Consider the following 18936-nt stretch of genomic DNA (forward strand, 5'->3'; position numbering starts at 1 on the left):
TTCCTTATTTTAGCTGTGTATCTTGTCAATTTCCTGCATAAGTGTAGAAGAGGAGTGTCTCCCATGATGACAAGGTGTTCTCGACTGTTTGTACTTACCCAATTTTCTATTCTTCGCTTTATGTTACCAAATATATCACACTGATTAATTTGAGCAGGCACCATCAATTGCTGCTTGATTATCCGAAAATCAAAATATTTTATCTGCTTTTAAAACTCTACACAACAATGTTCTTTTTGTTCCTTCGTTTACACTTTCTATCAAGTTTTAATATCTCGTTTTTCTACCATTGATATTTTTAGAGTCCCTACTTTATTTATTAGTTGCCTTTAATTTTTATCCTTCTGATTGACATCAATCTCTTGATCAAAAAATCTAAAAAATCACCTTAATTTTTTACTATCGTTTTATATCCACTAGTTTATCCACAACAAAAGCTTTACACTAACATATTTCTAACGAGACGTATTTGCACTTTAATACATTTTTCCCTGCATACACCTTCCTTTACTATATTTAGTAAATGTATCTCATCTCATTTTTGCCCCCATTGGAAGAACACTTTTTGGGTGGCTTATAACTCCACTCCCCTTGGACGAATCCTCACCACACTTTGCAAAGAAAGTATATGACCTGCTCTGAATTCTTCTGGCAAGTTTAGAGAGGTTTCGTCAAGGGGGAGGAGTTATAGGGGGAAAAAGATTTTTTTTCCATAGACATAATGGAAAAAACTTTGCTCAAACCTACAGCCCAAACCGCTGGATGTATTTTCACCAAATTTGCAGCAAGAGTGGCAGCTTGGTCCCGAAAGCGTGCTTTTGTAAATTTGGTGTAAATACATCCAGTAGTTTTCTTTAAAACAGGCAAACGCAAGTCAAAAAAATTAGTGATATATGGGTTCGGTCCGCTGACCCATTTTCCTGTTCGGTCCATGGACAGTCGTCTGGTTGGTTGGGAGACGTGAAGCCCACAGACATCGGGCACACCCGCTGACTGGATGGGGAAAAGCGTGAAATGCGTCAGTTTTCTTGAAACACCCGCCATGTTGGATTTGCAGACTTTTGTCGGTGTCCGTGGACACCGCGGTAGAGAAAAAATATAAAAACGAAACATTGCACTTGTCAAACTCAAGAAACAATATCTGGGGAGTTGGGGGTGATGAGGATGGGATGGGATATAGCCATAAGAAGCCAAAAAACGGGTGTTTTCCATTTCCGAAATCTGCGAACACTCCAGATGTCCCAGGACAGTCCTGTGGTGTGTGCGGCCAATTAAGATGTCTCGGACATCTGTGCCTATTTCTGCATTACATGGTTGGTGAAAAGCAGTTTTTGGATGGCTTATAACTTTGGCGCCACTCAATAAAACTGCATGTAATTTTGGAATTTCATTCTAGACCTAATTCGGAATGGTTTTGCAAAGCTTAGTGGGATTCTGTCAAGAGGGGGCACAACTAGAGGGGGGGGTCCCAAAATATTGTAAAGGCTTATAAATGTGGTGCCATTTGACAAATCTGCACAACAGTTGGGAAAACGATTTTGGATCCAGATATACATGGTTTCGCAAAGTTTCGTGGGACTCTGCCAAGAGGGCGCAAAATTAGAGGGGATACCAAAATAATGTAAATGCTTATAAATGTGGGGCTATTTGACGAATCTACACAAAACTTTGCAAAATGATCTTATATCGAGATAGAAATGTTTTTCTAAAGTTTGGTGGGATTTACTCAAGAGGGTGCAAAATTAGAGGAGGGATCTTAACATTTTCAGATGCCTTATAACTTTGTTGCCATTTGACGAATGTAGAAAAAGGTTTTGAGAAAGATTATAGACCCAACCTTCAATGTTTTTGTAAAGACTGAATGGATTTTGTCAAGTGGGGGCTGAGTTCTATGACTATTGTATGTACATACATTTTGACACTTTTGAAAAAATAAAACATGGGCGGATTTCAAGCAAACTCGTTTAAGGAGCATTGGCAAGGACCTTAAAGCATGTTTTTGCAAATGTGCCTGTGTTTTATTTTTTGACAAGTGTCATAATGTAGGTACAAAACATAGTGATATACCTTTGGTGACTGAGGTATAGCCTGTGGCCATGGGCAGTGGCCAGATTGTCTGGGTCATGGTATAAGGTCATGACCCAGACAATCTGGCTACTTGCCATGACTTCAAGGGCTGAAAAATGGTGTTAAAGTGGCCATATCCACCTGGGACCGGCTATGTGGTAGAGTTATTCGAAAGTAGGATAGGTTTTAAAGGGAAAAAACATTTGCTCGTGGTAATATTATCACAGGGTTCTGCAGGCTGCCATGGAAAGGGAAGAGGGGCTCTGTACGGAGCCCTCCCTTCTCTTTCCATGGTGGGCATCTTGGGAAAAGGATTTTCCTTCATACAGCGGGACGCCTGCAGCAGAAGAAAAATCAGTTTTTAGCAATGGCCTTTATCCCCCATCGCAGGGGCTGCAATGAAGGATAATGGTCCAGAGCCCTCGTTGTTTATTTATAAAGCGCCGAAGCTCGCAGGCATCAGGGCGCACACAGACACACTTCACTTGGGCCGATAACTTGGGCTGCCGGGCTGTTATCCCCCGTTCTGATCCCTGGAAGGGGGGATGAACGTCACATTATTCCCATTAGCATAACACAAAAAGCTAATGGGAATGTTGAAAAAACGTATTGAGTCTATGGGCCTCATTACACGGACGGCGGTAAGGGTTAACGGTCACCGTTAATGGCAACGGTGACCGTTAACCCTTACCGCCGTACTACGAGGTCCCTTTGCGGGTTGGAGGAATTAACGCCTGCTTCTTGCAGGCGTTAAGTACCAACCCGCTAAGGGACCTCGGAGCTAATTACGGCACCGCAAAATTGCGGTGCCGTAATTAGCGCCTTCCCCATTCCCATAGAGCCCTATGGGGCAGAAATGGGAATGGGGAAGGGCAATGGCGGAAGGGGGATTTACCGCCCCTCCAACCTTGGAATGGGGCGGTAAATCCCCTTTCCGCCAAGGCGGTGCCGGTAATTTACCGGCATGGTCCAGGGTGCTAATAGCACCCTGGATTACCGCCTTCCGTGTAATGAGGCCCTATGTACTTTACTCAGAAATGTAAAGTAGATGGAGTCTATAAGATATTGTTTTTGTTCTATTTTTTAACTGTGAAAGGTGGTTCCTAAATGAACCTTTTTTGTTTAAAAAAAAGAAAATGTTTGCAGGAGAGGTTAGAACGTAAGGTGAGGAGGGAAATGCGGGAAGAGGCACCAAGCACTAATATGGGGGGCAGGTGGACAGGGGAAGATGTGTGCATGTGTTACTTCTAAGTTAGCATGCAGTGTTTCTCATGCTCCTTGATTACAGCTTCAAACGCACATCGAAAATTGCTTCTCCCTGCACAGTGGTGTGATGAAGTATATACAGAGGACTGTTGTCTTCCAGAGATATGGACCTATTTTATTGCTTGCAAGGTAGCTTGTGGGATTTTGTGTCCCACAGAGTTAGGCAGTGTGGTTACAGTATTGGTTGAGGAAGATGATGTGGAGGAGGGCAGCCTACTTGCTAAGAAAGGAACAATCTTTCTGAGAGCATTGCAGTAGTTGGATTTGCTGTGGCTGAGCATGGAGGTGGTCCTGTAGGAGTAATGTCCAGGTAGTCCGCGACTGAGTACAAAGTTGCACTCAGTGCATTTCACTTTTGTAGCTTTAGCCTTTTGTACATTCCCAACAGTGGTAAAGAACTGCCCCACCCATGATTATCTCTGGGTGCTAGAGGTAGGTACTTCCTCTACCTCATCTTCTTGGTCCTCTTCGTTGTCTTCAGAAGTACTGCGCTTTTTTTGTTGTGTGGGTCCTCCAGCTGGTGGTGGTGGTGGCTCTTGGGGAGGAGGAATGGGATGGCAATAGCTGATGCCATTTTTAACATAAATAGCAGTTTTGCTAGTATTCTTCCAAGTATGTGCTTTGTAGTAGATTGTTAATGGATAATGAGTAAGAATAGCTGTAGGGTACATTTTGAGCTTTAAAGTTCATAGATCAGTAGAAAATGTAGTTACGAACTGTCCTCGAAGCAAGGACCTGAACGCAAAGTGTAAACGCTTTCATGAACACATCATCATGCCGCGCGCAAGCGCTTGGTCACGTGGCACTGTCCGGAAGGTCCACATTGACGTCAGACGTTCGTGGACGTCGATGGAAGCAAACACAGTGGAAAAAGTATAGAAGTGTTAAAAATTATGCTAAAAGGTGGGAAATGGCAGAGTTTTAAGGTGAAACATTGTACATTGGACAAAAACGTTTCTATATTGCGGTAAGTATGATATTAGTAAGTTGTATGAAAATAGCTTGCACTGGTAAAAACCCATGGAATTCTCAGAAAAAAACTTTGTTAAGGGGATTTTATGGTTAAGTTGGACTAATAAAAATCTATGAAAATTCAATGAAAAAACATTGGTAAAGGGACATTATGGTTAAGTTGCACTAATAAGGGTTTGTCGCATAATTACGGTTACAAGTTAAACCGAAAAAACTCAGAAATTCACCAGTTATGGTAAGCTAAGCAACCATAACTCTCGCCACCACCGTTCACTACTGAGACTAACACCCAGGACATCAAAGATGACATCACAAATGTTATTGAAGAAATACTGTGAAATACTGAGATTAAAGTATACTGAGAAGCCAACAACAAAAAACAACAAAAAACGCGAAACAGGCAAAAAATAAATGTCTGAATCTGTGGAAGAAAAAGGCTCAGGAAAAAACAACGATAAAGTTAAAAGTAAAGAAAGAACATCACAAAAATCAGCAGTAGTGGCAAATACAGTAGGAATTCAAACAGACACTTTGTAAGTTCCTCTAAAATTGGCACCCATTTTCCTAAGCAGAAACAATAAATCACACACAGCGGAAGGCCAAAAGAAAGAAGACAGCAACCCAGAACCAACAATTGTGAATCAAGAGACTGATTCTACTAAAATGGCAGCTGAGAAAAAACAATGTAAATCCTGTAATATGCACCCAGCAAAAGGGGAGTGTCACTCAAGATGTATGTGTAATTGTGCAAAAGATCAAGAGACTATGGAGGTAGAGGAGCAAGAAGAGAAATTAACTACCACCTCACCTTTTGCAATCCCGAAGGTTTGAATGAAAAGATTGGATAGAAAGGGGACAGGATCCAAATCCCTAAATCAAAGTATGATCCTATCAATCTCCAAAGAAACCACAGAGCTCTTTCTTTTTTCGACCACTGACATACAATATGTTACGTTCACCCATGCTAACTGCACAGACATTGTAGAAATAGGTCTAAAATCTAGACTGGGAGTAAGTCCAATTCTGGCAGCAAATAAGGAACTAACAAAATGAAATGAGGTTATACTGCCTGTGCTGAATTGCCCAGCAAAATGGAGAGGCTGAGTGAAGATCAATCAATCACTCCTGAAGGGTAGCTCAATGCAGAGGACGGATATAAATAGCAACAAACCAAAAACTGAAGAAGTAAATGAAAAGGAAACCCCACAAATCAATGACAAAACCAAAGCATGGGCACTACTGCCAGAAATAATCACTCAAATCTTCAAGAAATTACGCATTCCCAATAAGTCACTCTAGCAAAACAGGATTTGAAGCTGTGCAGCTGGAACACGAGGGGCTCCAGTTCATTTAAAAACACAGTAAACAGAGAGGACATTTGCAATAATTATGACATAATTGTATTCCAAGAGACATGGCTCAGTACTAGCTTTAAAGTAGATGGGTTCTCAATAATAGAACAACTTGCCACAAGTCAGGGCGAGGGACGACCTTCTGTAGGTCTCCTAATTGCTTGTCGGAACTCGAAAATTAAGAACATCTCACTTCAGAGAAACGAAACACAAGGCATTCTGGCAGCACAAATAGAAAAGAGAGATGGAGATGCAACCCAAACAATAACAGTAATCAGTTTGTACTGGAATCCAGCCATTTCAGACCTAGATCAGTTCCTACAAGCTGTAACAGAACTATTGCTGAGCACACAGGTACAGTATGGCATAGTAAACATCATGTTAATGGGAGACCTGATTATGCAATGTTTGGAAACAATAAATCGGATAGGAAGTCAAAAAAGAAAACCAACGAAAAATGGCAGGCGATGGCTTGACTTCATTATACAGTGCAATTTAACCATGGCAAATGGTAATATAAAGGGAGATATTCCTGCAGGCACCACTTGGAAGAGAGGAGAGCTGAGCACAACAATAGTCTACCTGTTCTTATCCACAGAACTGTTTGAAAGATGTCAAAGTTTCAACATCAAAGAAAATGACAGCAGTGATCTTAATATGCTGATTGGAACTTTGTTAGACGACAATCAAGATGATAAATACAGGACATCCGGAGAAATAACAATAAGAACAGAGTGGCCATTTTTTTGTAGAGGAGGAACAACGCTAAACAGAAATCTCCAAAACTGTGTCGATTATCTGCACGATAATGAGATAAGAACAGTAGGCCATCGGTCAAATTTGTCGACTTTATATGGCATTTAGACACACCATACAATGGCAGTGGAAAAAAACAGAATGCACATAAACACACATTTGACAATGCCAAAAAAACAAGAACTAAGGAAAGCAGAGCATGCACTTAAGAGCAGACACTTAACCGGGGAGCAATATAGGTACACTCAGTTAAACAATTGAGAAATTAATACAAGATTTGGTCCATGGCAAATAAGCAATTATGCCATCAAAGAGACATAGAACTCATGTTGAGTGTGGTGGATCAGTCGAATTCCAGGAACTTTTGGTCCCTTGTTAACTCAATTTTGAATTCCCAGAGTTCTCAGAGCAATGTCATAAAATAAGATATATGGCAGAAGCATCTAAGCAGACAGTAGACTAAAACCATAAGGAGCCTGGAGGAGCCCCTGAGTGCAGGTCCTTGGGAACTGAATCTCAGAATAGAAACAGTAGAGGAAGCAATTAAAAAAGCCTCATCCTCACGAGCAGCTGGGCCAAATGTGTTGACCAATCAAATTCTAAAATCAAACATTGTGATATGGTCAAAGGACCTAACAGCATTATTTAAAGAGGTCATAAGGTCCAATCAATTCCCAGCATCTTGGAAGAAATCAATACTAATAGTTATCTACTAGAAGGGAGATTGGGAAGATCCCAAAAATGATCGCCCAATCTCTCTTCTCGATGCAGACAGTAAGATCTTTGTGGGTATAGTACTGAATAAACTGGAAATATGGGCAGAGAAAAGGGAATCATGCCTAAGCAACACATTGGCTTCCAAAAAGGATTTCCGACATCACTCAATGCCCTGCTAATACATTTACTTTTCAGCAAATCAAACGCATACTGAATGGGGCATCTCTCACAGGTTTTTAACACTGCCAACAGAAGCCTGCTCTGCGGTAAGTTGCAAAAATGGGGAATGCTGCAACCATTGTTAGCAATCATTGTGGAACTCCACAAACAGCCAAAATTGCAGGTTAGATTGCACAGGACAGGAAACCTGAGCAACCCAATAACATCTGAAAGAGGGGTCAAACAAGGATCCAGACTGGGCTGGTGCCTGTTCAATCCTTATCTGTCTAATCTATTCAAAAGTCTGGATAATGCCGGGTTGGTGATTCCCAAAGTTGGTAAGGTGAAACTTACATGGATCACCTATGCGGATGATATTGTTATCCTGGACTATACTCGCATAGGACTCCCATGTTTACTAAAGGTCCTGGGGAACTACTCATAATCAAATGATTTACAGATCAATCTGAGTAAGTCAAAAATTGTAACGTTTAGACGATCACAGAAGCACGTTCCACAATTTGTTTGGCAAATGAGGGAACAGACTATATCAGTGGCGAACAAGGTTATATTACTCGGTGTTTGCCTATGGAGTCATCCAAAAATAGGTCTGCCAATGCAAGATTTAGAGCACAAAGTGATGCAGTTGGGGACACAAATGAAGACGATTTTGCACACCTACTGTAAGTTCTCTCTTCTCCCGTTGGTAGAATTCGACTCAGGAAAGTAGTTCCATCTCATATCTATGGTTTGGGCATAAACCCAGTAACAAAAGGCATTACCTGAGATAGGATTGAAGGCAAACTATGGAAATATGTTCTGTATTTGCCTCAGTCCTCACCGATGACGTCATTAATGTACAAGTTGGGATTAGAGTCCTTAAGATCACAGATTGAAAGAAGGGTGCTTTCCTCATATCGAAAGATCATAGGTCCACGCAAGAACTCACTATATGAAATCATAAAGAACATGCTAAGGGAAAAATATAATCCCTATTTGGAAGATCTTAACACACAGTTATCTGAAATCCTGTTGAAATGTGAGAGGGAAGAAATATCTATCCTAAGAATTCAATGAAGGTAAAAGAATCTGTAAAGAGGGCAGATTGGATTAATACAATCTCTGTGATGCTGCAATCACGATTGTTTCAGTCACTATCATCATATGACAAGCCCAGAGGGTGGAGTCCCAGGTAGCTCTGATGCTTCCCAAATTCACGATGGAGTATGGAATTCTTAAGATTCCGCCTCAATCTCTTACCAACAAGGGAGATATTACACATAATATACAAAGAGACCTATCCAGACAATAAATGTGACCTATGTCCTGATAAACATACACAATCTCTAAAACGTCTAATGACAGAGTGTGTAGGAACAGAAATACTTAGAGCAAAGAAATGGTCAGGATTTGTTGACAGAAATTGTTGGATATCCACAACATCCTTTTGGGCAAGATTAGTGTTGGGCAATGAATCCGGTCTGAAAATGGACATTTTGAAAATCCTTAAGGAGCTAAATCTGGTCTTCCAAAAGAAGTAATCATGATGAATTGAACAGTCTTCTTCTTCTTCTTAATTAACGAACGCGTGGGCGGACCCACGCAGGCGCTTCCCCATCCAATTGGATGATGTGCACCTATCCACCATTCAGCATTCAACCTACGTAAAACTCACAATTCCTCCCACCGTCCTGTCTGCCTCACAAAATCCAACAACACACTACTCCTCCTCCTGCCACTCACCCCGTCACCTCCCAACAAAGCCTTCCCACTCAACTCAGCCACACCTTGCGCAGACAATCGAACCCTCATCAATTCTCTCTCTACAGCGTGTCTCTCACACCTAAACAGAAAATGTTCCACAGTCTCAGGCTCTCCACACACCGCACATTCCCTCGACTCTCGTTTCCCAACTCTAAACAGATATTCATTCAGCCCCACATGTCCTATTCTCAATCGATTCAGCATTACCTCCTCCCCCCTCCTCCATTCTAGACTTCCCGGATCCACCTTTACTGACACTTTCTCACGAATACCAAACATCCACCTACCTTTTACCCCACTCACCCACTTCTCCTGCCACTCATCCATGACCCGCCTCACCATCACTACCTTTGTCTCATCCACACTCAAAGGCAACCTTACATCAACCGCTTCCCTTCTCATACCCTCACCCGCCGCCAGATCCACTAACTCATTTCCCAGAATGCCGCTATGACTGGGGACCCACGCCAACTCCAGATCCATCCCCCCACGCACACATTGATCAATCTTTCTCCTGATATCCAAAATCACATCCTTCCTATCTCCATCCCCTGCCACAATCGCCTGCAACCCACTCAATGAATCTGAAAATACCACTACTTTCTCAAACCTCAACTCGCATACCCTTTCAATCGCCATTGCAATCGCCACCAATTCAGCCGAACAAATTGACACATCATCCGTCAGACGCCCCACTTTATACTCCCCAGTGCTTTCCAAATAGTACGCCATTCCCACTCTTCCAGATACCGGATCCTTTGAACCATCCGTGAACACCCTGCACCCTTCTTTCTCTGCCACATATGCCTGACCCAAATCTTTGATCTCACCCCGCAATCCCCGCTTCTTTGACACCACACTCGTCAACTCCAAGCACACCTTTGGAGACCCCATCATCCACATCGGACACCTCACCAGATCCATACCTGTCACAACCATCAACTCGCCCACACCCCACTGCACCCCCTTCTCCCACATGTGAAACCCCAAAGTGCCCCCTTTCCTCCTCCACCGATCCCCATAATAGTCAAACCTCCAATTATACCGCAAACATTCACGTACCGGATGAGCCACACTCTTCGCACTACACTTCACCCACCACCTCATATTCAACACATCCCTTCTCAATCCCAATGGCATCTCCCCCACCAGTACCTGAACCGCATTCATTGGAGAGGACCTCATCACACCCGAACATACTCTCAACGCTCTCGCCTGCACCCTATCCAACCGCAACTTCTGACTCTTTGTGAAATCCACTGCCACCTGACATCCAAAATCTAGCACACTCAAAATCAATCCCTTATATAACATTCGTAAACACTTCTGCTGCGCACCCCACTCTTTCCCAGTCACTGCCCGCAACAAATTCAACCTGCGTTTACACTTGTCTATCACTCCATTCACTTGCACGTTCCAATTCAACTTTCTATCCAGAATCACCCCCAAATATCGAAACTCTTCCACGCTCTTCACCCTCACACCTTTCAAAACCAAATTCAACTCTTGCTGCACTCTTTTCCTTGAGAACACCATACTCACACTCTTATCCACAGACACCGAGAAACCCCATTTCCCACACCACTCCTCCATGCGTACAATCGCAGCTTGCAACCGTCTCTGTACCAACAACAAACACCGCCCTCTTACCCAGACCACACCATCATCCGCAAAGAAATCCACCTGACACCCAAATCCTGCCAAAGCTTGAACCAACCCATCCACCATCGCATTAAACAACATCGCACTAATCACACTTCCCTGTGGTGTCACATTCTCCATCTTCCAAACTTCAGACAGCACCCCCCTCACTCTCACCTGAAATGTCCTATCTGCCAAAAATGCTTTGATCCATCCGTTCCATAACCTTACACAGCACAACAGTCAACGCAATCGGTCTATATGACTTACATTCTGTAGGAACCTTGCCACCCTTCAAAATCGCCACAACAATCGCTCTTTTCCACAACTTTGGCAAAACTCCATTCTTCCAGATCTCATTAAACAACGCTAATACCTCTAACTTACATTCCTCAGGCAACTTCTCCAAAAATACATACATAATTCCATCCACCCCAGGGCTAGACCACTTCCCTTTTCGAATCGCTCCATTCAACTCTGTCATCGAAAATGGAACCTCATATTGCTCCTCCCAAGGTCCAACATTCGCCACCACCTCTCTCGTCTCCTCCTCTACCACACCCATTCGTATCCTCACCTCTTCTGGGAAGTTCCTCGAACTGTGAACCCCCGCAAAATACTCCCCCAACAAATTCGCCTTATCCCCATCCTCACTAATCACCTCCTCTCCTTTCAACAACACAGACATACCACCCTGCGACCTCATTAATCCGGACATCCGCTTGAACTGTTTCCAAACCTCACTCACACCAGAAGCACTCCCCAGAGACCCACAATAGCCCCTCCAATATCCTCGCTTTCTTTCTCTAATCACCCTCTGCGCCACCGCCTTAGCCTTCTTATATGCTATCAGATCCACCAACATTCCCGTTCTCACCGCTCTTGCTCTAGCCTTCTTCCGTACCGCCACTGCTCTTGAACATTCCACCGACCACCAAGGAACCTCAATCTTCCCACCCTTCCCCTTCTCAACCTCCGGAATTGCTGCCACAGACGCTGCTCTCATTCCCTGCACCAGATGCTCATTCCATTCATCCATTCCTCCCTCTCTTCCCCTTGGAACAATCAAATCCCGACACACTCCTTTGTACACCTCCCAATCAGCCTTCCTAAAATTCAACCGACTCCCAGTCATACGTGACCTGATCCCTACCTCACCCCTCACAGTCACCAAAATAGCAGAATGATCACTCCCCATATCTCCATCCTCACGCACCTCCCAATCACATTCACCCGCAATTGTAGCAGTCACCCAGGTCAAATCCAAGCACGATAGCTTCCCAGTCCTCACGTCCAATCTCGTACCCGATCCATCATTCAGCAATACCAGACTCAATTCATCCGCCATGTCTTCCAACAGTTCTCCATTCATATCTGTCCTATCACTACCCCACAACGTGTTGGCACTGTTAAAATCACCACACAAAACACACGGTCCCACATGTCCTCTTATCACTCCAGTCAACACACCCACTTCCACCACCTCACACGGATTATAATAGTTCAGCACCAATACTTCCGATCCTCCTACCCGAATCCCTGCCCCAATCGCCTCTACTGCTCCATCCACCACGATCTCCCTTGCAATCAACCCCTTTCGAACTGCTAAAGCCACACCCCCCCCTCTCCCCTCCAACCTATCCTTACGAAACAACTCAAAACCTGGTATCACAAATCTCAAATCACCCCTCAACCATGTCTCCTGAATACAAACCACGTCAACATTCAATTCTTCACACAACACAGCTTTCAACTCCTGTCCATTCCTCAACAAACTCCTCGCGTTCCACTGCAAAATCCTCATACCGGCACCCCACTCAACTTCCGCACTTTAACAACCTTCTTAAACACATCTTCTTCTGATACATCTACAACATTCAAAAACCTCCTCCCAGCTTCCACCACTCCTTTCGTAAGATCTGATGAACTGATGGACGTATTCCCCTGAACTAGATCTAGCACATTCACTATAAAGGACAAAAACTCCGTTTTCGAAACAACCACAATTTCTACACCTTTCACTTCACCCACCACTTTCTTTCTTCCCACAACCTCATCCACCACCAATTTTTCCTTACTCACCTCACTCACTACACGTACTGGTTTCACCTTTGCAACAGCCTGCGCATAAGACAGACCTTCCGCCGCCCTCACCTGTACCACTTCTCTCGCCACCCTGTAACTCTCACATCCCCTAAACGCGGAAGAATGCTCCCCCCACAATTCACACATTTCTCCGGAGTCCCCACCTTGCATTCCTTTATATCATGCTCTCCCCCACACCTCCCACAATGTCTCTCATTCCTGCATGCTCTTGCCATGTGTCCAAATCGTTGACATTTATAACACCTTAATGGCATTGCCACATATGCTTTCACACGATACCTCTGATAAGCCATCTCCACCACCTCCGGACACTCCGTTCTCTCAAATCTCACTGCCACAGTTGTAGACACCACATCCCCATGTGCATCCCTCCTCCCCAACCTCCATGCCTCCACCACCCCCACTCCCGCCAGTTGCTCCTCCACTTCAGACATACTCATAACCACTGGCACTCCATACAGCACCCCCTTACAAGATACTCCACTTTGATCGAACACTCTAACCGCATGCCTACCCAGGCAATGCACCTCCAGAATCTTTGCTTTGCTATCAGCATCCGACCCCTCCACCAACAACCGACCCCCAGCCACCACTTGTACCCGAGAAACATCTCCCACTGCTGCCTTCAACCATCTAGCAATCTCCGTCGGATTCACCCCCAGAAATGTCTTGTCACGATTTTCAGGTTTCAACACTACCTTCCACACACTATCAGACTGCATCTTCTCTTCAGACATACTGCTCACTGAGGCTTCCAGCCTCTCCAAAGCACACTTTCCTGGAGTCCCCGACCCTGAAATGTCCCGGACCAGCCCCCCTTCAACATCCCTCTGAGGGGATCTGCTGCGATGTCGTCCCTCATTTCCCCCTTTCCCCCCCTCCACAGGTGTAAATTTCACAGATGATGACTTCCCCCTCTTTGCCTCCTCCTCCTCCACCCCCCCTTTCTTTCCAACCTTCCCTTTCCCCTTACCCATTCTTACCGCCTCCTCTGAGCACTCTCACTCCTTGCATCCGACTCCAGAGACCGCTCCTCCTCCTCGAACCCAGCACCCTCCACCCAGTCGCTGCTCCGCCCTGCCTGGGTCCGCCTTCTCAGAGAGTCTCCTCTCCCCTGCAGCAGAGCCACCGTCCTTAGTTCTTGTTAAAGGAACGGGCCTCTCAAGAATAGTGTCTAGTTCCCATTCGAGAAATGGATCTCGAACCACGACCACTTCCCATCCCAGGAAACAACCCAACGATGGCGTCTACAGTCAAAAGTATCTTAATTGCAATAATTCTATTTTAATGATTTGTTGGAAACAAATGAACTAATTGTATAACTGTAATCACCACGTTTGCATGTATTTTTGATAAATTTGTGAAAAGCTGTTTTACGGCTATAATACAATAAAAAGAAAATACTCCAAAATATGATTCTAGAAGATTGGTGTGTCATTAATAAATTCAAAGAGAACACAAACTTGATTTTGAAACCATCTGATAAAGGGGGTAACCTTGTACTTATGACATCTACAGATTATACTAATGAAGCCGCGAGGAAGTTGCGCGATTCCTGCTGCTATACCAAACTTCAAGGGGACACCACTGAAATCATAAAGACTACATTTGTAGATCTTTTAAATGTATAGAGTTGCCAATGGTCTAATATATGAGGATGAAAAAGATTTTTATGGAATGAATTCCCACTGATGCTCACTATTTACATTCGGGCCAAGATTCACAAAAACATGAAAAAGCCACCTGGTACACAGATCTTGGCATCATGTTTACCTTCATAGCTTAGAGGTAGCACTGACCTTCTGAGTCGTATAAAAAAATACCATGCAAGGATGACATTGTATTAATCACAGTAGACATGGCGTCATTATATACATGAACTGAGAATGTGACAAGTATTAAGGCATGTAAACATTCTCTTAGATCCAGATCATTTTATTTTTTACAACATTCAGAAATGATGATAGAAATGTTAACGTTTGCATTAAGCAATAATATCTTTCTATTTGATGGGTGTTACCACCAGCAATTGCGAGGCACTGCGATGCGCACTACTTTTTCCCCACCTTGTGCAAACCTCACCATGGGCTGGTGGGAAGAGAACATGGTCCTGAAAATTCAACATACGCACACACAATTGTACTGTGGTTGAGGTTTATTGATGATCTCTTCATCATTTGGAAGGGCAAACCCCAAGGATGCGATGAGTTCATGAAGATTCTAAATATCAACAATCTAAATCTACAATTCACTAGTAAAACCATCAAAATCTCCATAGAATGTTTGGATGTTGAGATCTATGTGGATAATGGAGAATTACAGACTAGTGTTTTCAGGAAGCCCACCAGTTCCAATTCAGTGTTCCATGTGCAAAAAAGTCATCCGAAAAAAAAAAATGAGTATTCCATTTGATGAGTGACTCCGGATGACAAGAAACTGTTGACAGGATACGTTTCTTTAACAGTCCAGGATACTACATGAAAGGTTAGACAAAGAGGATATTCTAAGACTATAATAGAAACTGAATTTTCTGAAGTATGTAACATGAAGAGACCGCATCTACTGATAACTTAAAAAGAGAAATCTAAAAAAGAGAAAGAGAAAGCTAGAAAAGAATCAGGACAATATCAGGTTACACATACGGATACTTGAGAAATGAGGATAATCAATACTTATAATGATCAATCACACAAAGCCCCGTCAAATTTAAAGAGACATTGGCTTCTGCTAATGACTGATGACACTCTACAAGATAAACTTCAATAGCATACCGCAGATCCCCATCAACAAGAGACATTGGGCCTCATTAGGACCCTGGCGGAGAGGGTGTTACGCCAGCGTAGTGCATGGCGTACCTCTCCGCCATACTACGAGTTCCCGTAGCGCCATGGCGGCCTTTTCCGGCTGGTTTTACCAGGCGGAGAAAACCATGGCGCTACGGGACCTCGTTGTTAATTACGCCACCGTATTTTACGGTGGCGTAATTAACTCCTTCCCCACTCCCATTATACCCTATGGGGCAAAAATGGGAATGGGGAAGGGCAGAATGGGGATTGGGGATTTACCGCTCCGCCGAGGTCGGAATGGGGCGGTAAATCCGCCAACCCCCATGGCGCTATCGGCGGCTTTCCGCCATGCTTCGCGGTGCATTTAGCACCGCGAAGTCCGCCTGGGTCCTAATGAGGCCCATTGTATTTGCCAGTTTCTTTGATGTAAAGAAAAATCCTGCACAAGTGTAATGTTTAATGGAAAAGAAACAGAGTTTTTACAAACGTAAATAAATGTAACGCATGTCAAGACGGAATGCAAAACAGATTTTGTAATCTATGCCCCAATTTGTTAAGGTAAAACACGGTATGTGGGCATCACTACATGCAAAGTAAAAGGAGGTCATGATACACATTTTCATGACTGTTGGAAGTGTATGCTAATATCTAAACATTTTCATATACAAATTAAAACAAACAAAAAATGCAACACTTTTTGCTTTACCTACATGTACATTACAACATGAAATTGGTAATCTATAACTACAAATGGTACTAATATATTGATATAATGGAATGGTCTATATTTTGCATGCTTTGTGCATATTTTTAACATTTTGCTATTGTATTTTTTATACTTTTTTGTAACATGGTGAATACATAAATTGTTGTCATTTCGAGGTTTTGTATTAATGAAATATAATGATGGTCTTATATTTTTATAACACTTTAATCTCACCATTTTTTCAAATAATTTTCTAATAATTTGCCAACATACACATATGCAAAAACTCCTGACCTCATTAACCTCTCCTCCCTCTTATTGTGCTTAATCATTTGGCAACGAGTGCACCTTTATTATGAGTGAACATTCCAATTCTTTAGTGTCTATTCTCTTTTGACATTCTTCTGAGTTGGCCTTTTGTTTTTTGTATATGGTGGCCCCCTTGCCTTCTTCTTTTTAAATCCATGTGGCACTATGTCTCTGTAGGTAGGAGCACTATTGGTTTTGCCTTTGTGTTCTCTTAGATGGTGCCTAGTTATCTATTAATTTATTAGTGAGTCGGTTCCTTAGTGTTGGAGGCAATTCGTTTTTGTATGTGTTCTACTGTTCTTATTTTGTGATTGTGGTCTGATGGAATTTCATTTCTAAATAATCTTTGTTCTGTGATGATGATGTAAAGTGCAACCTCCCATGTCCAATTGCTGCCATCATTTGCCAAGCACAGTCTCAAATGCCCCAGAAATACCATTAGTTGAAAGCCTCATTACGAGTGCGGCCGGAAACCATACCGGTAAAACCGGCAGGCTGCCGCTGGACTCGTGGAGATTTACCAGCTCCGGACTTGCCGGAATCACAGAGACATTACAGCCCCAGTGGTCAGGTAATTCCGGAGCCAGCATTCCGTTACTCCCCATTTCCGTGGAGTCTCATAGGAGCGAGCATTCCGTTACTCCCCATTCCCGTGGAGTCTCATAGGAGCGAGCATTCCGTTACTCCCCATTCCCGTGGAGTTCCACGGGAATGGGGAGTAACGGAATGCTGGCTCCGGAATTACCTGACCACCGGAGCTGTAATGCCACAGTGATTCCGGCAAGTCTGGAGCCAGTAAATCACCACGAGTCCGGCGGCAGCCTGCTGGTTTTACAGGCATGGTTACCGCCAGACTCATAATGAGGCTTTCCCATAGGACTCCACAGGAATGGGGGCAGTGGAAACACCGGCACCATGCGGTAATGGTGCAGGTGTTCCATGTCTGTGTGCGGCCGGTGGCGTTATGTCCACCAGGTCAGACCTGGCGGTTGTAACACCACACGCCCACATAACTCGGAGTTAGCCAGTCCGGAAAACGGTGCTGGTACGGTTTTACCGGCACCGTTAAATCTGGACCGGCTAACTCGTAATGAGGCCCAATTACTCTTATGCGTGGCAGAGTAACGATAAAATGTTGCCTCTTGTAAACATGTACTGCCCCTCAGTAGTGGTCCCAAACCATCAGCCAAACCACCAGCCCAGATGACCACCAGCCCACAAGCCACTCAGCTGCCAGGGTACACAGCTGGCAGTATGCCTTTGCGCATGCGTGTTAGTCATTACCTGGTATCAATGACCCTATCTCCCACTTCTGAAGCTGCAGTACTGCTCTTTCACTGAGTCACCTGCATTAATAAAGCTTCCTGTGGATTTTCATATTCCAAATGTAACACATCAGCATGTCCTGCTGAAGTGGTGAGAGCGGGGAAGAGAGGGTCCCACCCATTGCCTCAACCTAACCCGCCAGCAGGGGCTAGTGTAACGAATAGGAAGGGGGGCTACTGAAAGCAAACATGGCTCTCAGCAGAGGGAGGTTCAATTTTGTTTCAACAATGCCCCTCTAATCCTAGAGACAACAGTCACAAGAGCAGTGCCAAGGATACCAAGGGAGTTGCCAGGGGTACTAGCTGGTACAAATGGCAAACCCAAAATGATGTCCATGTTGAACAGCCATCTTGCAAGCAGACACTCATTCAGACACTGCCATTAACACTGTAACCATTTCCTTCTGCGAGGGGAATCTCTGAGGTTTTTTTTAAATTTTAGGAGCTCTAGTATATGGATTTTACCATGAAAAGCATATCTGCTAAACAGTCTCCGTTTCAGACAGTGTTTTAAGATTGGGTATCGATGGGTTTCCTGGCCATTGGGTGTATTATGTAACTTACCAACAGTCTCATATATGACACTCCCTTGCAGCCGGGCATCAGCATTTGACATGCTAGCAGCATGTTGATGGCTATGGGGCTTCACTTTTAGAAAGGGCCCCAGATAATGTGTTTTCTAAATGTGTAATCCTGTTTTAGGTTGCCAAATCTACTACAAAAGGGGTAGCAGACCACAAATGGGAGGGAAAGTTGATAACTACTTCGGAAAGCTTCCATCTGAAGGTTGTATTAGTAGCTTCTATGGAGGCAAAGTCTTTCTAAATTTCAGATTAGCCTTTTTTTTAATAAATGTCAATCCCATTAAAGTTAAGCAAACAAGTTTCAGTTGTGAACTCGTCCATCCACAAGACCTAGTGGCAGGTTAATTAAATATAAACATGTAGTACATCTGGTTTGATATAGTGGCCTATGAGGAGATACTTTTAGAATTGCCAAAATCTGATGGA

The sequence above is a fragment of the Ambystoma mexicanum genome, chromosome 10 (assembly GCF_040938575.1).
Source record: "Ambystoma mexicanum isolate Mex_15411 chromosome 10, UKY_AmexF1_1, whole genome shotgun sequence".
Lineage (NCBI taxonomy): Eukaryota > Metazoa > Chordata > Amphibia > Caudata > Ambystomatidae > Ambystoma > Ambystoma mexicanum.